This window comes from Pecten maximus, chromosome 3 (assembly GCF_902652985.1).
Source record: "Pecten maximus chromosome 3, xPecMax1.1, whole genome shotgun sequence".
In the NCBI taxonomy this organism is placed as follows: Eukaryota; Metazoa; Mollusca; class Bivalvia; order Pectinida; family Pectinidae; genus Pecten; species Pecten maximus.
Window position 1 is genome coordinate 30,894,502 of NC_047017.1, and position 20,917 is coordinate 30,915,418.

Genomic DNA, 20,917 nt, shown 5'->3' on the forward strand with positions numbered 1-20,917 from the left:
AATACCAATATCTTTATCTAGTGAAAGGATGTCAGAAATTGTTCATAGATTTTATAATCAGAATATCCCAATAAAGTGGTAAATTTTTATTGAAATGATTTAAAAATAAAATGTAAAATCAAGTTAAAGCTGACGAAGGATTGTTTAATCGTGCCTGTCTGACCAGGTGAGCAGATCTTGAGTTACACAGACTTTCCAACTCTACCTAAGGAACACCTGGTTCCCGACTGTAGTCAACTCAAGGTCGGTGTCTGGGAGGACTTCCTGTCCCAGACACCTGTTCTGACAAGCACCACCTGAATGTTGGTTAGCAGGGTATGGTTGACCTCCTATTAGGTGATTTACTCACTGGGATACCATTGTTTCCTGTGTTTCTGACCACGGCTGTCAGATGGCTGGGGCAGCTATTGTACAAACACCACCTGCACCTCTGATGACAGAAGTTATTATCGTAATCCATTAAGAATACACATTGTCCAAAGGCAGGGTGATGATCTCTATTATAGCTGTATCCATGTGAAAATCTTCAGGGTCCTGAGACAAGCGATTCACCTGGGGAAGGTAGCTTTGGTTCATACTCACCTGGGGAAGGTAGCTTTGGTTCATACTCACCTGGGGGAATGGACCGCAGGTTAAGTTTTATGTCCAGAGCTAAATTTCACCTGGGAATATTCAACCATAAAGAAGATTCAGGTTGTGATAGTACAAGTGCTCATAGTCTTTTTGGAAAAATACTCCGGGCTTCACCTGGGGAATTTACTGGGGTACATAATCTTTGGGAAAGAATTCTGGGGACTCAGCTACATAGCAATATGTATAGTATGGTACCAAACTCGCATTTATCTCAGACGGAATGGCATTATACTTTATTTCTCTTTCTCTACGGCTACAGCCTACTTTGGTGAAAAAAAACCATGTAAACTCTATAGAATTTGGTATTGTGTAAAATGGCTTAACACAATAGTAATTAAAATCCAAGAAGTTAAATAGAATTAATTAGGCACAACAGATTAAAGTGGGTAACAACATTCTTCATCATATTCTGGTGATGTAATTGGAAAAGGCCATTTTTATTGGTTCATATGAAGCGTTTAAAATCTATTTCCTAGCTGTTCTAATATGAGATTTTGATTTACTTATATCGGTCATAAGAACCAATATAGACTACCCGAGGGTAAGTATTTCTAATCACATTAGTGATATTGATTCCTACTAAAACCTGTGAAAAGCATGTACATTAGTGAAGAAGGATATGGAATCAGTGTTAATGACTGTCTCGACGTCTTGTTACCATGGTAACTTGACAACGTGCAGGTACCTTAAGCATGTAATTTGATCTGTTCACGAAATGGTGTCAATGTCCTTAGAGCATTATATCAAATCCTCCAATACAGTTCCGTGAAGGTCACAATGACACCAACACAGGTTTAACAGCTAGGTTCTGTCCTTTTCCTGTCTCAGAATTTCTGTTTTAAAGCTTTTTCTCTATGTCAGAAAGTTATTGGCTAAGTGTTCGTTTTAAATGAGCTGTCGAAATTACAATATTGGAGTTTCATTGAAGTTTTTTGGTAACAGTCGAAGAGGGAGTGGAAATTTTTGTGGTGTTGGTGTTGTGAAAATCCTATCAATACCTGCCTAACAATTTTGATTGAAATTGCTGGGAGTATGTTGTAACAGGATAATTGAAATTGTTGGGGGCAGGTTGTGACTGGAGAGTTGAAATTATTGGGGGCAGGTTGTGACTGGAGAATTTAAATTATTGGGGGTACGTTGTGACAGGAGAATTGAAATTATTGGGGGCAGGTTATGACTGGAGAGTTGTAATTGTTGGGGGCAGGTTGTGACAGGAGAATTGAAATTATTGGGGGCAGATTGTGACTGGAGTATTTAAATTATTGGGGGTACATTGTGACAGGAGAATTGAAATTATTGGGGGCAGGTTATGACTGGAGAGTTGAAATTGTTGAGGGTACGTTGTGACAAGAGAATAATGGGAGATTTAAATTCTTGTCTGAAGAGTTCAGAAAACAGTCTGTACCTGTACCCCGTCTATCAGAGGGTGGTATGCACCTTGATGACAGGTCATATTATACACTAGTCAGGTGAGAATTATGTGAGGTGTAGACATCCACAGGTTAGGTCACATTTTTCACCTCAATTTGCTAGTATCAATAGTCCCTTGTTAGTTACTAGAAGGTATCATACACACTCCATCCATTTTGGTTTTTGAAATATTGCCTTGGATATTTTCTGTATTGTTTCATTTGCAGTAGACCTATACCATTTATATGCCATGCCTGGTAATAAGCCCATCTATGTATATTGCAATTCATTCAAAATGCTCTAGAGTTAGTTGAATACATGGTTCATTTATAGACTTGCTCATGTCCCTAGAGATACTCTTATAAGTCCATGTACATTTGATAAAGAGGAGAAAGGGAGTATATAGCTGTATGGACTAAGTCTGTGTGGTCCATAAAGAGGAATCTTAGTCTTTCTCAAGTTATTGCATCCTTCACTTTAACTAAGGGGCCTGGCAGAAACCAAGGAGCTGCCGACTCACTAGACTGCCGATTCTCTAGAATATTAAATCATAAATAAAATTGAGCTTTATGATTTTGATCCCTAGGATATGTCTGATTCTAGAGGGCAGATAATCTGGTATTAGAATTTAGCTTGGCAATTCTTAAAAAAAAACAAACTTAGGGTCTGGTGGCCAGTCTACCGACTCACAGGAGTTATAGAACAGTGGGGTAGTGTTAGCCTCTTATAGCTGTGATTGACATGGACTGGTGCTCCCACTGAAAACATGGCCAGCTGGTATTAGGGACATAGACCAGTGATGCTATCAGCTTCATCTATCAGTCTGTAGAGGTTGTTTGTAAACATTAGCATACAGAAGTAATGAAGTCACCAGTTTGATGGAGTCTTTAACCTGGATTTAGTTATGGTAGTTTGACTTGCTGTCAGATACTTATTTACTACGATATTAAACAGTTCTCTGTAGAACATCACATTTGATTCATGAATACAACAGATTCTCAATATTTTTATAAGTGCAAAGGCATACGAGTAAAAATATCTGTATGTTTTGCCATGGACATGCCGATTCAAAGTGATTTCTATTGTTTTTAACAGGAAAACTATCAAATATTAACTAAGGAATTAGTATCATAATTGTGGTTCCATATTCTAATGACATAACACCTGACCACAAACCTATAGTATTTTAATAGGGTACTCCACACAATTCCAGCTTACAAAATCTGATGTATTAACCTTTTAATGTATTTTCACTTTATCTGGGTGCAGAAAGAAAAATAAGTATGCATCAATGCAGGAATAAAAGAAGTAGTTCACTGATATTAGTTATTAGATCTTTTAATTGACTTTATACTGCAAAGTGTATGAGGAAAAAGTGCATAAGTGACAGATTCTTGATGATGATTAATGGACTCATAATGAGTCAATATCATTTATTTAAGGAGAACATGTGTATAAATGATATTGACTCATTACAAAGATTGATGTATAAGTCCTGGACTCATAATGAGTTACATGTAATATCATTTATATATCAGTCCTCATAAGGGATTGACTCATTATTAGGAGGATGTGTATAAGTGATATTGGCTCATTATGGTGGCTCGCATATGAATTATATTGACTCATTATGGTGGCTCACATATGAATTATATGAACTCATTGTGGTGGCTCACATATGAATTATTTTGACTCATTATGGTGGCTCACATATGAATTATATGGACTCATTGTGGTGGCTCACATATGAATTATTTTGACTCATTATGGTGGCTTACATATGAATTATATTGACTCATTATGGTGGCTCACATATGAATTATATTGACTCATTATAAGGATTTATGTACAGTACTAAATAAATAATTTACTCATTATGAGGATTGATGTTTAAGTAATTGACTCATTATGGAGATTGATAGTTAACTACATAATTCACTCATTATTGGGATTGATGGTTAAATACATGAGTGACTCATTATGAGGATTGATGGTTAACTGCATAATTGACTCATTTTGGGGATTGATGGTTAACTACATAATTGACTCATTATGGGGATTGATGGTTAACTACATAATTGACTCATTATGATGATTTATAGTTAACTACATAATTGACTCATGAGGATTGATAGTTAACTACATAATTGACTCATTATGGGGATTGATGGTTAACTACATAATTGACTCATTATGAGGGTTGATGGTTAACTACATAATTGACTCATTATGAGGGTTGATGGTTAACTACATAATTGACTCATTATGAGGATTGATGGTTAACTACATAATTGACTCATTATGAGGGTTGATGGTTAACTACATAATTGACTCATTATGAGGGTTGATGGTTAACTACATAATTGACTCATTATGAGGATTTATAGTTAACTACATAATTGACTCATCATGAGGATTGATGGTTAACTACGATCGAGGATTCATGTTTATATAAAGTAATGTTTACTGTTTGATTATGATGACTGATATAAAGTAATATTGACTTGCTGTAGGGAATGATTAGTAAGTCAGCTGTCTCACTGGTGATATCGTGCAATTTGATTTTACCAGGAAAGCTATGTTACAATGATTAAAAATCAACAAGAAATGGAGTGTTGTGTAAACTGAATGGGTCTGTCCGTGACGTCAGCGAGTCTGGTGCACCATGGAATACAATATAATTATTGGGTAGACCACATGCACCTCCGCATTTCTGGTTACATAATCGGTTTAGAAAAAGTGGTTGGATGTGTTTTTAAGTTTGACTGGAATGTAAGGAATCAAGTTAACACATGCTTTGGGATTGAGCCTGTAGCAACATTTAGATTTATCTGAAATTTCTATCTTATCAAATTGAACTTGTTCCAGAGAATGTATTTAATTTGAAGACTTTTTGGAAGATGAAACCTATTTTGTGTCCTGTTTCTCTTGGATTAACCAATTCTGTTGCGGAAATCAGATCATCCATGTCTCGGTAAAAATGGTAACCCCTGGTTACTTTATCGTGAAGATTCGGGTGTTGTCAAGTACAAAAAATTTGATAATACAATTTGGAGATAGGTTTGATAACACAGACAAGCTGGATTGGTACCATTGGAAACCATTTCACTTTACCTTCTGGCATTTATAATGCGGCAGAATTAACATGAGACGTATTCCTTACCCAAAATGGCAGCCACAGGACTGACCTGTGTTTGAAGTGGTAACACTGTCGATGTGAAGGGTCACCAGAATGCTTTACTCCCAAATGTCCATTTGATGAGTAAATTACATGCTTGATTAGAGTAGCATTGGGCAGGATGTGAAAAGTACAGATAGCACCGATATACTGTATCACTTTACTGCTACAGTGTCTATCACAGATTTCTGACCTGGTCTCTTTATCTTTATTAACATATACAATATGTTGTGAGGGAACATCATTGATCTGACAGAATATATACATATTCCTCCTCTCTGTGTGTGATAGGGCATCCTTAATTTCCTAACCATCTTTTTATCTGATACAGCAGTGTTAGGGGGATATTTGTTGTCATTGTCCATGTGATAAGGCGAATTAGTGAGCCTATGGTGTGTGTCTTATCTCGTAAGTGTTCTCCACCAGATCATATACAGATATTAGCACTTACAGCAGAAAGTGAAACAGGGTCACCCTCCTGGGGAACAATATAACACTTATAATAGGGTCAGTAGTCTGGGGGCATTGACACTGGATAGAAGGCCCTGACAGACTAGTATTCTCACAAGTATTCTCAGCAATTAGGAAGAGTACTAAGTAGGACCTGACCAATGTTGTGATTTAAAAGTCCTGTAGGGGACCCTGATAATGTGTGACATCCTACATTAAGAAGGGCTGTAGCAAGCTAGGAGGCCCTGATGATGTATGACACCCTGCATCAGGAGGGGCTGTAGCAAGCTAAGAGGCCATGACAATGTATGACACCCTGCATCAGGAGGGGCTGTAGCAAGCTAGGAGGCCCTGACAATGTATGACACCCTGCATCAGGAGGGGCTGTAGCAAGCTAAGAGGCCATGACAATGTATGACACCCTGCATTAGGAGGGGCTGTAGCAAGCTAGGAGGCCCTGACAATGTATGACACCCTGCATCAGGAGGGGCTGTAGCAAGCTAAGAGGCCATGACAATGTATGACACCCTGCATCAGGAGGGGCTGTAGCAAGCTAAGAGGCCCTGATGATGTATGACACCCTACATTAGGAGGGGCTGTAGCAAGCTAGGAGGCCCTGACAATGTTTGACTACCTGCATTAGAAGGGACAACAGCAAGCTAGGAGGCCCTGATGATGTATGACACCCTGCATTAGGAGGGGATATAGCAAGCTAGGAGGCCCTGACAATGTATGACACCCTGCATTAGGATGGGCAGTAACTAGCTAGGAGGTCCTGATAATGTATGACACCCTGCATACGAGGGGCACTAACTAGCTATGAGGCCCTGATAATGTATGACACCCTGCATAAGAGGGGCACTAACTAGCTATGAGGCCCTGATCATGTATGCCACCCTGCATTAGGGTGCCCTGAATGTGGAAAGTATCCTTGGGGATGTCACGATACCTCAGTCAAGCAGAAATTGTAGACATCGCAGACAGTGTTCACAGGGCTACCTGGGGATATTTGTGTTCTCAGGAAGCTGAGATCATGGACCATCCTGTACTATTGCAGTTGTGTCCTCGTGTAAGACACTTTTGCCCTGAATAGCATGCCATTGGCCCCCAATGTTGATTAGTGTGCAAGCCACCAGCTACTACAAGAAAACTCTGTCTCGATATGATACTGATTGTTCACAGGGAAATAAAGTCAGCAAATGTATGACATCCCTGCCTTAGGAGAGACACTAGGAGGCCCTGATCATGTATGAGGTATGCATTACGAAGGGACAATTGGAGGTCCTGATCCTGTTTAATGCATTTCTAAAGAATCTCCTGCTATAGGTAGCTCCTAAAGAATTTTCTTGATACCACTTTTTAGGGAATCATTAAAAATATGCTAATATATTCTGGGATTGATACCATTTCTGGGATATTTTCTGGCTAACATTCTGGAGAATTGTCCAATGAATTATTTGAATGTTTTTATAGAGGTTTCATCACTTGATAAATCTCCCAGGGTATGACTGCTTTATCAATAAATACAACCAAAATGTTTTGTTACATGTAGTGGGCACAAGACCTTCCACCGCTGAACAGACCTGGACAACAAAGAGTTCACTATAGGCTAGAAATAGAATGACTAATAGGAAAAAGTAAATAAAGCAATTCAATTGAATTCCGTTTGATGATTTGAGAAATGATATCGGAGGTACACAAGGTTACCCCCAGGGTTTACCTGGATTCAAAGGGACAGCTTTCTCAAAGGTTAAGAAATCAGAAGTTGTTTGAGTGTAATTAAATACTTATCTACACTAGAGTATCTAGAGTATCGATGGTCTGCCCTCCGTCTGTCTGCATGTCCTACATGATTCTATAATGTAGTTCATGTATCATAGCTTATTTTGTACAATGTGCACAAATGTCAGTGCATGAACAATAATTGCTGGCTTGCTGTAATATTTGAATGCAATGTCTTCATTGAAATGGCTGGAAGTGTATAACTCCTGCCCTTTATTTCTGCCTGTCAAAATTGTATAGCTAGACTTTACTTTGAGGCTAGGTTTCCCAGTCATGGAGTGTTTTATGATTATGACTTTTTGCACGAAACTTCCTATTTGAGTCTAATATTTCATGGAGTAATGTTGTTAACAGAATTTTTTTTTCAAATTTCTGAGACATTTTGAACTCTGTTTAGCGCTGTTTTGTCTAAGTGGGGGCTGGAACATGTATGTTTTACAAACATTCCCGTGATGTACATAGAATTGGGGAGCAGGGAAATAACAGACATCCAAATCTCTAATACAAATCAGTACCTTCATGATTATACAGCACCAGGTTTTGTCCATCTGTTTCTAACCAATTTAGCTCTTCAACAGTGTCAGGATTTCAGCTGGCATGACCTAATTCCTGTTTTTATTTTGGTACCTTAATATAATATGTCTTACATGGTTAGCCACTGTCAGGTGTGGCTGGTAGCTTGTTCTTTGATAACATTTTCCAGGTTCCCTTTGTAACATTCTCCAGTTCAGCACTGATAACATAATGACTAGTAATAATCATTACTTGCAATGCTGAAAACTTGAATCATGACCTTGAGAGAGTTTTGACCTTGACAGAGACATGGGTGTTTCTACAACTAGATTCTATAAGAGTACTATAATTGATGAAATCTTTGGACATGTCATCACCTGCTACACAAGTTTGGACCCCACAGACAGGAAGCCTATTATGGTGAAGATGGAGAGCAGGTCTAAAGTACCATCTATGAATAGATCCAAATCAGATGATTTGCAGGTCGAAAGGTCACAGTTGCTATAAATATATTTTTGCAGGTTCTTTATCTAACAGGAATGGTACATACAGGGTTTCTCCATCTAGAGGACTTCGTCCTGTTGATGTCAGGCCCATCCTGTTCCTGTATGTATTCAACACATTGTCTAAAGAAAGATATTCCAGATCCATATGGCATTTGTTTATAACACTAGTAGGAGGTTGTGAAACACATTAAAAACTGTTATGGGAATAATGGTATTTATTGATAACAATAATTCATCTGGATTATAAATGTTGTGCTATTTGTGATGGTGCCAGATCGCCTAGAGTTTGTATAAATGTTATGACCTTGGTGATGGTGCCAGGTGGTTTGTCCATTAGTTCCTCCATATTACAGAACATTGTGTATGAGTGTCTAATGGAGCCTGCCTGGTAAATACTTGGCCAGTCCTCAGTATATACCCCTGTTCAACAACTACAGTCATGTCCTCATCATTTGGGGCTCAACTGTGATACACAAAGTTCCTTGTGTATGCAGACCTTGCGAAGCTGATGAATTCAAGCCAACAGTCTACCTTCAGACCAGAAATAAATATCAACAGAAGAACCTTGTTCTTATTTAGTATTTATTCATGTATATTTATGTTTAGATGTAGATAGGTTCAGAGCATATACATATAATATTATAATCTTATTTATAACTTTGTAGTCAGTGATTTCAGATTTTGATTTCAGATTTTGATTTCAAATTTTATAATCTGACACATATACATGTTGTAAGGGATTTGAGGTAGAGCTATATGGGTTGGGGATTTTATTTTTCAATTTTTATGGTTTCAATAACTTTTTGAGGCTAAAGAGATGTACTTTCTCTCATTATGATAATGAAACAGACCATATACATGTCACCATAAAATTTTATTTTCAACTTATTTGTTTATCTCAAATTGATAACATCCTCAAAAAAATGAAAATTGGAAAATTGTGAAAAATAACTTTCACAGTACTAGAGAACTACAAAAGCATCAAAGTTATCACAAAAAAAATAACTGCTAAAAACGCAAGGGGGAGGAGGAGGAGGCCAACTGGAGAGCAGAGCAGTAGGGAGGGATTGGAGAGTAGGGGGGGGGGGGGGGGGGCAGTTGGAGAGCAGGAGGGAGGGATTGGAGAGTAGGGGGGGGGGCAGTTGGAGAGCAGGAGGGAGGGATTGGAGTTGGAGAGCAAGTGGGGAGGACAATTGGAGAGCAGGGGGGGGGGGGGGGGGGGGGGAAGGGTGTTGGAGAGCAAGTCGGAGGGAAACCATTGGAGAGCTGGGGATTGGGGGGGGGGGGGGGGGGGGGGGAGCTGATGGATTATCTGCTTGATCTAGCAGATACTTGTTAGACAGATTATCACTATATGAGATTTATCTCACTTGGCTTGAGCTCTACAACATCTGATGCCAGGTGGACATGAGTTTTCTGTTTCACGGAGAGTTTTAGCAGTTTCCTTGAGATCTGAGATTTTGCACCTTTGGATGCAGGTGAATGCTTCTGACTAAATGGCCTGTTGTTTTTGGATATGAAGAGTTTTAATTTGCCACTTTGAGTTTCCTGTGTGGCCGATGTTGTTAAGTGTGAACACTCGGCCATTCCTTTGATGTAGGGTACTAGTCTTTCATTATAGGCCACTATGCCATGTGCTGCATATATGCACAGCTGATCTCATGTGCAGTTCAATCTCTTGATAATGGCACTTGTTTGACAAAAAAAAAATCAAATTTTATCAAAATAAATGCAATCTTTAAATCCATGCTATTTAAGATAAGATATGCATGCACATGTGTACTGTGGTTGTTTTTATCTGAAAATGTATTTTTTAGGGTGCCAGTTTGTTGATGGCTGATAAAGTGACTGCTACATCTAGGACCACATGTCCAGATGTCCTTGGGTATTGATTGATTTAATTTTCCTTCTGCCCAAAACTTTGACTGGATCTATGTAGTGATATTTTCATGTTGCTATGGAAACGATATGAATGTTGAATGTCATTTGGAAATTTTACTATTAACCTTGCCATCAGAATCATAAAAACTAAACTTAAGTCAACTTAATGAAAGTCAAACGATGTGGTGTCATTGGAAGCATTTAGAGCTCCTTATCAGATGCACTGTGGAGCCCTTGATAATATACAACATTATTCCTTTGAAAGTGAAACAGGAGTTGCTTTTTTTTTTTAGATTTACTTGCTTTTACTTCAGAGGGCTTTGTATGACCACTAGATATTCTCCTGAAACCTGTTGATGAACTTCTACACACATGTGAACTTGACAGGATATTGCTTCTTGGAGAATTTCTCAAAGTGGATGTTTTTTCATCTTGTTTTACATTTATTTTACATGGTTGAAAATTTGAAGTCTAGACTTTGTGAAATAAATCATTGTGTGCACAGACATATCTGTACTTTACCCAGCTCATACAGTGTTGGTTTGTATTGACTGTCTACATTACTGTGTAATGGTGCAGACTAGATCAGAACTTCAGTAAAATCACATAAGAAACACCATGACAGTCAAAAAAACCTTCCTTTAAATGTACTGAAGAAAAGGAGCAAGGTAAAAAATAACATAATTGGAAATAATTTTGAATGGCAATGTAGAGAGTAAATTTAAAAGTCTGTGGTGACTTGATGTGCTTTGTATGGCAGTTAATGACGTCTGTCTGTGATGTCACGTACTTTCCTCTATATCCCAGGTATACCAGACATTTTCTACACTAGTCGGTCTGTTGTATGGCAGGCAGGTTAATATATCAGACAAAAATATTAAGATTTATTTATTATCAATATGAAAGCTGTATACTGCCAATCTGAAAACAAAATGTTTCAAGGAATTAGAATAAGAAATTTGTGAGTGTGAGGCATTTAACTGATGGGCTGTCATTGAATCTCTACTTTATCAATGCCAACCTAGGAATATGCCAAGTTTCTGCTGTTATAAACTCGAACTCTGTTGTTCTTTTTGATTGTGAAATAAAAAATGGTAAAATATTGATGTAATTTGTACCAGTAACAAACTTAATGTTATTCACAGTCACTATAAATTGATAAAACACGATTATCGGGTAACAAAAATTTAGATACCAGTCAGAATCGATACTTTGCTTTAAGTTTTTTTTTATTATCTGTCTGTTGTTTTTACTTCTGTAATGACAGGATGTATTCTGTAGATGTTAAAGATGTGGACGGTGCCCCACCCATCAATGACAATTAATCGATTGGTTATTGATTTCCTATCGGTGACAAATCAGTGTGTCAATTGTGGGATGGGATTGCCAGGCCTGAGTAGGTGGTGACATTCCCTAAAACAATAGGTCTGTCCATGTAACAGCTGATTCTCACAGATCTTCAATATTTCATTGATAGTATTGATGTCCCTGGGGTACTAGTTATGTGTGTATTGCTGTGTGATCAAGTGCAACATGGTACATACAATTAATTATCTTGTCAGCTCACACTCACAATGGATTGCTCAATTGTTTAACAAGCATGTTACCTGCTGGATTTACCTGCACAGGTAAACAATTTCAGTCGTAATCATCTTCTTTGTTGTAAGTTTGCCTGAATGAATTTGAAACCTGGTTAAACTTTTGACACAAACCTGATACGATTTGTTTAGGGACACTTTGGTCTGAGTAAGTATTGTTTGTCTGTTGTAGGGAGTGGGTGGGGCATGCAGTGGTGTTGGGCTCCTGAGATGTGCCAACAAACCTCAAGTTATGATATTGGTTGACTTAGCCTGATCAAGAAAAGAACCCTACTCCATCAATATTTTATAGAAATTTAGAATTTTAAATGTAATTTATTGATTGATTAAAGTTTCCGTAAGTAAATGGTACAAGAAAATGTGGCTTTAAAGTGAAAACAACCAAATCAAAGTGGAAAATCCCAGGATAATATCTTCCGTGTTATGCTTTACATAATTTTTCTGTACAAAAAAGTGTTAACAGGTATTGGCAGTCTGATTACATCATGATTTGGCAATCGTTTGACTGAGATTTTGAACGTCTACAATGTATTTAGGTATGGAACAAGCTTATAGATTGTGACTACAGTTGTTTATATACTTTAAAGGATACATTGATGTCTGGAAATCTACAGTTTGAGCCCTGGGGTTGGACTGACATTGAACCAACCTTGAATCGATTTAAAGCTTAAGTTGGCCAAGTTTGGATTAGAGCTATGCCAAGTCTATCTCCCACTGAACTCTTGGCGAGTTCATCAGTGCCAAATCAATAATTGACATGATCACTGAATCTTGACAGCCACACATGATAAAACACCAGACACACCAATAATCTCCAACTACAGACACCTGTCAGCCAATCAGGTCACACCTCTCTTAAGGTCTGCTGTGGTCAGTGACCTCTCAAGGTCATATCATTTTATATCAAAATTTTCAACAAATAGCTGCCTTTTAAAATATTCTTAAATAAATTGTGTTTACTGCTTATATCTGCCCGACTTAAGTATTGAAATAAAACAAATCCAGCAAGAAAGAAGTATAGCTTCAGCATTACCAGTGTTTTCTTCAGATGAGTACTGAGACTTATGTTGGCATGGTCAGAACTTTGGGTCAGTTTGGTTGGCCAGACCTTTGGGCATGATGGTTTAACCAGACCTTTGGGCATTTTGAATTTGTTAGACCTTTGGACCTGTTTCATTGGCCAAACTTTTGGACCTGTTGGGTAGGTCAGACCTTTAGAGCCTGCTTGCATGGTCAATCAGACGTTTGGACCTGTTGGGTTGACCAGACCTTTGGTCCCGTTGGGTTGTCCAGACCTTTGGGCATGTTGGATTTGTCAGACCTTTGGACCTGTTTGGTTGGCCAAACCTTTGGACCTGTTGGGTTGTCAGACCTTTAGAGCCTGCTTGGTCAGTAAGACTTTTGGACCTGTTCAGGCTGTTGGTTTAACCAGACCTTTGGGTATGTTGGATTTGTCAGACCTTTGGGCCTGTTTGGTTGGCCAAACCTTTGAGCATGTTGGATTGCCAGACTTTTTGGCCTGTTTGGTTGGCTAGATCTTTGGGCCTAATGGGTCGGTCAGACCTAAGGGCCTATTGGGTTGCCGTCTGCTACATTGGGCACTGGTCCGATGCCCACAACTAGTTAATTTATGTCTGGACTAGTATTGAAAATATGATTGGACTAGTCACAATTTTCATCCAAAATTGTATTTTGTACATTGTGAATCCTACATGAATCATAAAAAAGACATTCATTAAAGCATTTCAATGAGTGAGACTTTTTGGCCTAGTAAATTCACAGTTAGGCTATTAACATCCTGGTTTCACTGGTCTAAATGACAAGCAATTAAAGCCTATTCAACTTGCCCTTACACTGACAGTGATGTTGGTCAGACCTTTGGGTCTATTTGACTTGCCCTTACACTGACAGTGATGTTGGTCAGACCTTGGGGCCTATTAGATTGGTCACTAGTCGGGCCTTTGGGAGAAGCCCCCTTTATTAATGGTAGCAATCAAACCTGTGTGGACCTATTGTGATATTTAGTGATCAGGCTTATCCATTGGTAAATGATAAAAGTGTTTTAATAACCTCTGTTTAAAGTTGATTTTGTTAAATGATCAAAAGTCTTAGAAAAGTGGATTGGTGAACCAGGATAGGAGCCGTTGCCTTGACATTCAGAGAAGCATAGGTTCCATATAGCTACGGAACTCTCATATCATTTTCTCTGGAATTTAAATTCTATTTTAAAATAACCACAGCTGGTGTAATTGTATAACATCATGGACTATTTCTAGATCCCAAGTTTGTTTATCCAAGATTATTTTATCTGAAGTGCTTTTTCCCTTGTAATTGTAACTGTAAGTATAGGTGGCAGGTTTCATGAAACCAGAACGGTGGTTTTCTGTTTTGGATAGCCAGTCTTTAATTATAGATAATCACTGTGTAAATATTTACTCTGTCAGTGAACAATTGTCAATTAAAGTAGAAACAGAAGCTGGGATTTACCAATTCTATATAGAATATAATCTTGTACATCTTGGCCAAGAATAATTTTGGTTTTCTGATGTTTAGAGGATGACATATGATTAATAAGTGGCTGTGATGTTTGGCATGGAATCATTTTTGGTAATTATATATACTTGTTTGGTCATTTTTCTTGTATACAATAAAAAATGAATAGAGGAATGTCTTTAAGGTGGGCTGTAGGGTAGTAAAGAATAATTTCTGTAAGTACTGTATGGAAGGATTTCTGTCATTGGGGCTGCAGGGTAGTAGGGGAGGATTTCTGTCATTGGGGCTGCAGGGTAGTAGGGGAGGATTTCTGTCATTTGTGTAGTAGGGGAGGATTTCTGTCATTTGTGTAGTAGGGAAGGATTTCTGTCATTTGTGTAGTAGGGAAGGATTTCTGTCAGTGGGCTGTAGGGGTAGTAGGGAAGAATTTCTGTCATTAGGGTAGTAGGGAAGAATTTCTGTCAGTGGGCTGTAGGGGTAGTAGGGGAGGATTTCTGTCATTTGTGTAGTAGGGGAGGATTTCTGTCATTTGTGTAGTAGGGAAGAATTTCTGTCATTAGGGTAGTAGGGAAGGATTTCTTTCAGTGGGCTGTAGGGGTAGTAGGGGAGGATTTCTGTCATTTGTGTAGTAGGGGAGGATTTCTGTCATTTGTGTAGTAGGGGAGGATTTCTGTCATTAGGGTAGTAGGGGAGGATTTCTGTCAGTGGGCTGTAGGGGAGGATTTCTGTCAGTGGGCTGTAGGGGTAGTAGGGGGGCTGTAGGGGTAGTAGGGGGGTTGTAGGGGTAGTAGGGGAGAATTTCTGTCATAAGGGTTATATCCGAGGATTTTTGTCGTTAAGGTAGTAGAGTAGTAGGAAAGGATTTCTGTCAGTGGGTTGTGGGGTAGCAGGGTATTATTTAGCCAGATAGATTCTCTGATTGGTGGGCAAGCACTCCTGCAGAAAGTGATACATCAATTTATTTTCTGAAGAAGAATTGGAAAAAATCCTCCATTTATCTTTGTGTATATAACATCATCAATCAAACCGGATATGGCTCCAACCATTCTGGTCAATAATCACCATAAAAAGTTAATGACCATCAGTCAGCTGGTAACAACCTTTAACAATCTGTCACACAAATCTTAACAAAACATTGATATATCAGATACTGCCTTTCTTCATACATTGTAGAAACAACATTTCTGACGTTTGCCTTCATTCAAGCCTTTAGCCAAATTTGCCCAATCGATGCTCACCTTAGGTAAACACATGCTCATAACACAACTGATGCTATGGGTGATATTGACACTTGTAGTAATGAACTCTATATATCATAAAATTATATTGAAGGGGAACTACTCTGGCTGAACACCAATAGCCAGGTAGCTGAAATGGTCGGTGTGTCTTTCAAGAGGTCCTGGGCTCAAGTCCAGGTGTGGTTACTGAATTTTTTTCATATACTCACCAAACGTTTGTGTCCTCAGGGTTGAAAACTTGAAGGAAGGGGGAGTGTAGCAGAACTGGACTGGGTTTAACCCCAGTGCCTAGGTAACTCAAATGATTAGAGTGTACATCTACAGTTCAGAGGTCCTGGGTTCGAGTCCCACTCTGGTTATTGCATTTTCCTCATCTATTTAATATACAATAAAGGCTGGTGTCCTTAGGTAGGGGGCGATAAGATGATCTAGGGAGCAACTGTGTACTGGTTCATATATAGAATCTCTATAAGACTGATATCCCCAGGTAAGGGGCCAGTAGGAGGATGTAATGCGGAATACAGGATATGGAGGTAGTGCCCTTCAGCTGTCCAGTACTGGCCGGGTGCAGACAGACTGAGGTAAATCAGCCAGTCCAAGTGATAATACCCATCTGGCCCTGTCAGTGTGTGGACCTGCCAATTTCTGCAGCTCTGATGTATGGTGGCAGACCAGCACCCCTATCCTCTGTAAAACATTGACCTAACCGAGGACACAGGTATACCTGTACAACAGCTGACATTCTACTCAGGTATAATGATAAACATACCAGTCCAGGTATAAACATCTGACCAGGCTGACCACTGAGGCTTGTGGTCAAGAAGTCTGAATGTGCTGCATTCCTTGACACACAACCTGTAAACAGTGCTGTTAAGATGGATATCACAGGTAAATATTATTACACACTGGGGAGTTGCACCCTGACATACTTGTGGCTGACCTGATTGGTGCCCTCAGCTGATGACCTTACCTGGCCACAGATCTTAATGACTACCTGGCCGGTAAAGGCTGATAACAGGTAAGGGAATCATCATTATAATACAACCTGGTGGAATTTATAATTAGGACAATTTTTCTCTCCTATCTTCTGACATGGACATCGTCAATCCAGTTACTTGGCTGGTGAACCAGACTGGGGAATGCTGTCTTGTAACTTTACTATTTATCTATCTTGGTGTCTTCATCAAGTTAAAACACTTTCTGACAGCATATATTACTTCACTTTGATTTGTTCTCCTTTCACCTTTACTTACAAAGGTACACGTTACATAAAGGTAACACAGGTAAATGTGATATTACCGAGGGAAATACCTGTAGTAGCGAGACAGGACAGGTGTAAAACTTCTAGGTAACGGCATGCTTCTTCGCGCTAGATAGATTTGAGGGGTTGAGGATCAATCCAGGATCCTTTTGAGACTGACATGATTTTTAAGAAAAACTGGTGATTATTGTCAGACATGTTAAGTTTGAATGTAGAGATCTGTATTAACTGTTTCTTTGACATCACCTACTAGTTTTGGATTATATAACCACAGATAAAATCTTGAATGTCTATCAGAGGGTTGAAACTACCACTTTACTCTCTGGTGTTCAATGGAATAACACAAAAAATCCACAGTTGAATTATTCTTTGTAACAGGATTTGTAAGAGGGGTTTGTTTGGGAGCTGATAAGAGATGTATTTAATGTTTTTTTGCGGGATATTCCAGAAATACCTGATAAATAGGATTGGTGATCTAGCTGAACCAATAAGCCTGAAGCCTGTATGGACACTTTTTAACTGTGGTTAGGGATGGCCTGACTAAGGTAGACAGACAAACCACAGGACTGTAATCATAGACGCTGACCAAACAGGCATTCTTCTCTACTGCTTTAGGTGTGGTAATCCGTCCTGCTGTCCCAACACTGTTCCACACAGGAAGTGGGCCTCAAAGTTTGAGGTTACTCCAAAACTATGTCACACCTTGTGTGGCAGGAAATTATCCAGTCGCCTGTGAAATATTGCATTGAACTTTCAGATCATTTAAAATGAAATTTATGTGTTAAATACAACAAAATCCAAGTTAGTCATTTTTGGATTAAGGTGGAATAGGTCTAGTAAAGAGATCATAACAAAACGTTTTCAGGAATTAAAGCAGTATTGTAGTAACATCTAATTTCACCATTCTTTGAAGGGCCATTTATGTATTCTATTTATCACATAACTGGCCCATTCCGCCATGTCATATGGCCATGTCATAAATATTATAAGATACATGTGTAACGACACTATTGTGACGTCGTAATACAGTGATGTCACATGATTGTCTGGGTGGATGGAAACGTCCCATCCGAGCCCGATTTCGCCCGTCTTGTATAATGAAACGAAAATTGAAAGTTTTTTGCTTATATTCTCATAAATAGTAGTTATGTGATGAAAACCTGGTAAAATCTTACACTCGTGGCTATGTCATATGAAATTTATTAAACTTGTTCAATAATTTGATATGCCACTGGCGTAATATTTATTAATGGCTTGTGACATATCAAATTATTGAGCTCATTTATTAAATTCCACATGACATAGCCATGTAAGATCCTCTATATATACAACGTATATAATTCAAATTTCAGAAAAAGTTGTGTAGTTACCTAACCACTAGCATGTCTGGTGATTGTTCAGGATGATATAGTGTGTAAAATAATGGCTGTATGTGAAGGGAACTATTTTCTTGTGTTACAAGAATGTGATACTGGAGACATGCATCACCATGTACATGGTAGTAAATGACATGTATTGTGATTAACCAGTTGGTAGTGATGGGAAACCTGCCAGTTCTGTCTAGTTTTACTGGCATAAAGTGGAGGAATTATAGAAAAAAGACATGTTATAAGAAATGACATGTGTCCAATGGTATAAGATATATTGATAATTGATTTCTAGTTTTCTGTCTCCTGGGTATTAGAATAGCTAAGTGTCACTCGGCTTTGGAGGATAAGTATATAACATGGGACATGTTTATAGGACAAAACCTACTATGAGATAAAGATGGTGCTGACAAAATAGGGAATGGAATTTGTAGGCCAGACTGATTAGGAGATGCTTTCCACCCAGGTCCAGTCAGGTCCTAACTTTTTACTGTTGGTAACAATATTTTTATACTTCAAAATGATATTAAATAAATTCATCAACAGTTTTCCACTCCATAGAGACAAATCTTGTAATTCTCTATTGAATCACTGCGACAGAGGCACTGTGATTGATTTATTAAACAAATCATTTTTAAACACAACAATAGGTGTTATGGATATAAAGCTTGTGTACACCTACAAACAAAGGATTGCATTTAATTATAGATTTATCATAAACTTTATCCGTTGTGAATACACTATCAGATTACTCCACATGTGACTGATTATATATATAATTACCGATATATGTATATCAAATATAAGATAATTAATCTTATCATTTAACTTCTGTTTCAGCGAAAACTCATTCCCAATTTTTAATTAATGTAAAAATGGGATGTCAGTCAGTTTACTCCCTGAATAGTGGCAACACGTGTCTTCACAGGTTATGACTTCAGTGTTATAATTATAGCTGACAAGTGTCCACTCACTCTATAACTTAACCTCTGTTAACTGACCAGTGTCCACTCTAATCTTAACCTCTGTTAACTGACCAGTGTCCACTCTATAACTTGACCTCTGTTAACTGACCAGTGTCCACTCTGTAATATTGACCTCTATTAACTGACCAGTGTCCACTCTATAACTTGACCTCTGTTAACTGACCAGTGTCCACTCTATAACTTGAACTCTATGTTAGCTGACCAATGTGTGTCCTAGGCTCGGTTATAACCGGAACAAGGACGTTAAGCCCCATCAATCAATCAGCTGACCAATGTCCACTTCATAATTTTACCTCTGTTAGTTGACCAGTGTCCACTATATAACTTGACTTCTATGTTATCTGACGGCGTCCACTATAACTTGACCTCAGTATAAGCTGACCAGTGTCCACTCTGTAACTTTACCTTGGTGTTAGCCAAAAAGTCTCCAATATAATTTAACCTTTGAGTATTAACTGACTTCTGATAAAAAGTAGTGACCAGTGGTCCCATAAGTTGACCACAGGATGTCAATCTCCTCAGATAGCCTGTTAGGAGCTATGTTAGGAGCTAGCCTGTTAGGAGCTGCTTTAGAGTAAATCAACTGTTAGGCTCCTTCCAGTACGGTATAAACTGGTAAACACTTGTTTATCTTTCTGTTGATTTTGATATCTTGGTTAAAAATCAAAGTGAGATATTCATTTCACAGAATCTTAAGTTTCTCCCAATCACAACAGGACATGTCTGTGAATTCATTAAAAAGTTTTGAAATTCTATTTTTCCTTGAACTTGCTTGTTTGAAGTGGTAATATATACATATTTCATGCTCAAATTACTTCCTCACCCATCAGAATTCACACATCCTATATAAACCTCCTCATTGGACCTAGTTGGATTCCTGTAGTGTGACAGGCGGGGGTTTGTACTCAGTGACTCCACTGTTTAAGGGATGGTTTACCTACGTTAACACGGAAATCAATAGACATGTCCCATGGGAGAGCGATATGATGATACACCTAACATTTACCCAGCGTCCCTTCATATTTCACCTTCCCCTTTATCATGGTGTGTTTAGGAATCCTTTGATTTTTAGGCCGTTGTAATACTGCCACAGACACACTTCATATGCATAAAAGTAAATATTTTTCAATATTTTTCACATTCTTCATTTATAAACAAACACCACCATTTCTACCTTCCCCTCTCGCCTTCCCCTTCCCTGTCCCCCATTTTGTATACACCACACCCAGACAGTCACAGATATGGCACCACCTTTCTCGTGTTACACCCGACATCTGTTGTGTGACATACTAACTGTTACACAATCCGATGTCCATTAACTGTCAGACCTTGTTACATAATGTGATTTTTTAAATTGTACATATTTTTAGGGTTTCAATAGTGTTGTATTTGAGTAGAAATTGATTAGTTTCAGAATTTGATATTCTGGTTATGCCAGGCTATTGTGAAGCTCGGAAATTTTAAAATGAGGTTGCATAGTGTTTTGGCATGATGGAGTTGTAGTTGGGAGTATGTAGGGAGTGGTATTTGTGAGTGCAGCGTGACACACGAACAGTTGTCCGTCAGTGCACCAGTCTTTATCTATATTGTCATACACAACATCTCACTCAGGTTTTTGAAA

General features: G+C 38.4%; 1 protein-coding gene across 1 annotated transcript in view; it reads left to right on the forward strand.

Annotated features, from left to right (window-relative positions):
• The first annotated feature begins 16,577 nt into the window (after positions 1 to 16,577).
• The window catches only part of LOC117323887, a 45,538-nt gene continuing 41,198 nt past the window's right edge, over positions 16,578 to 20,917 (forward strand). The window contains 1 exon segment of the mRNA XM_033879391.1: positions 16,578 to 16,700. The gene's annotated coding sequence lies outside the window, so the exon portion shown is untranslated.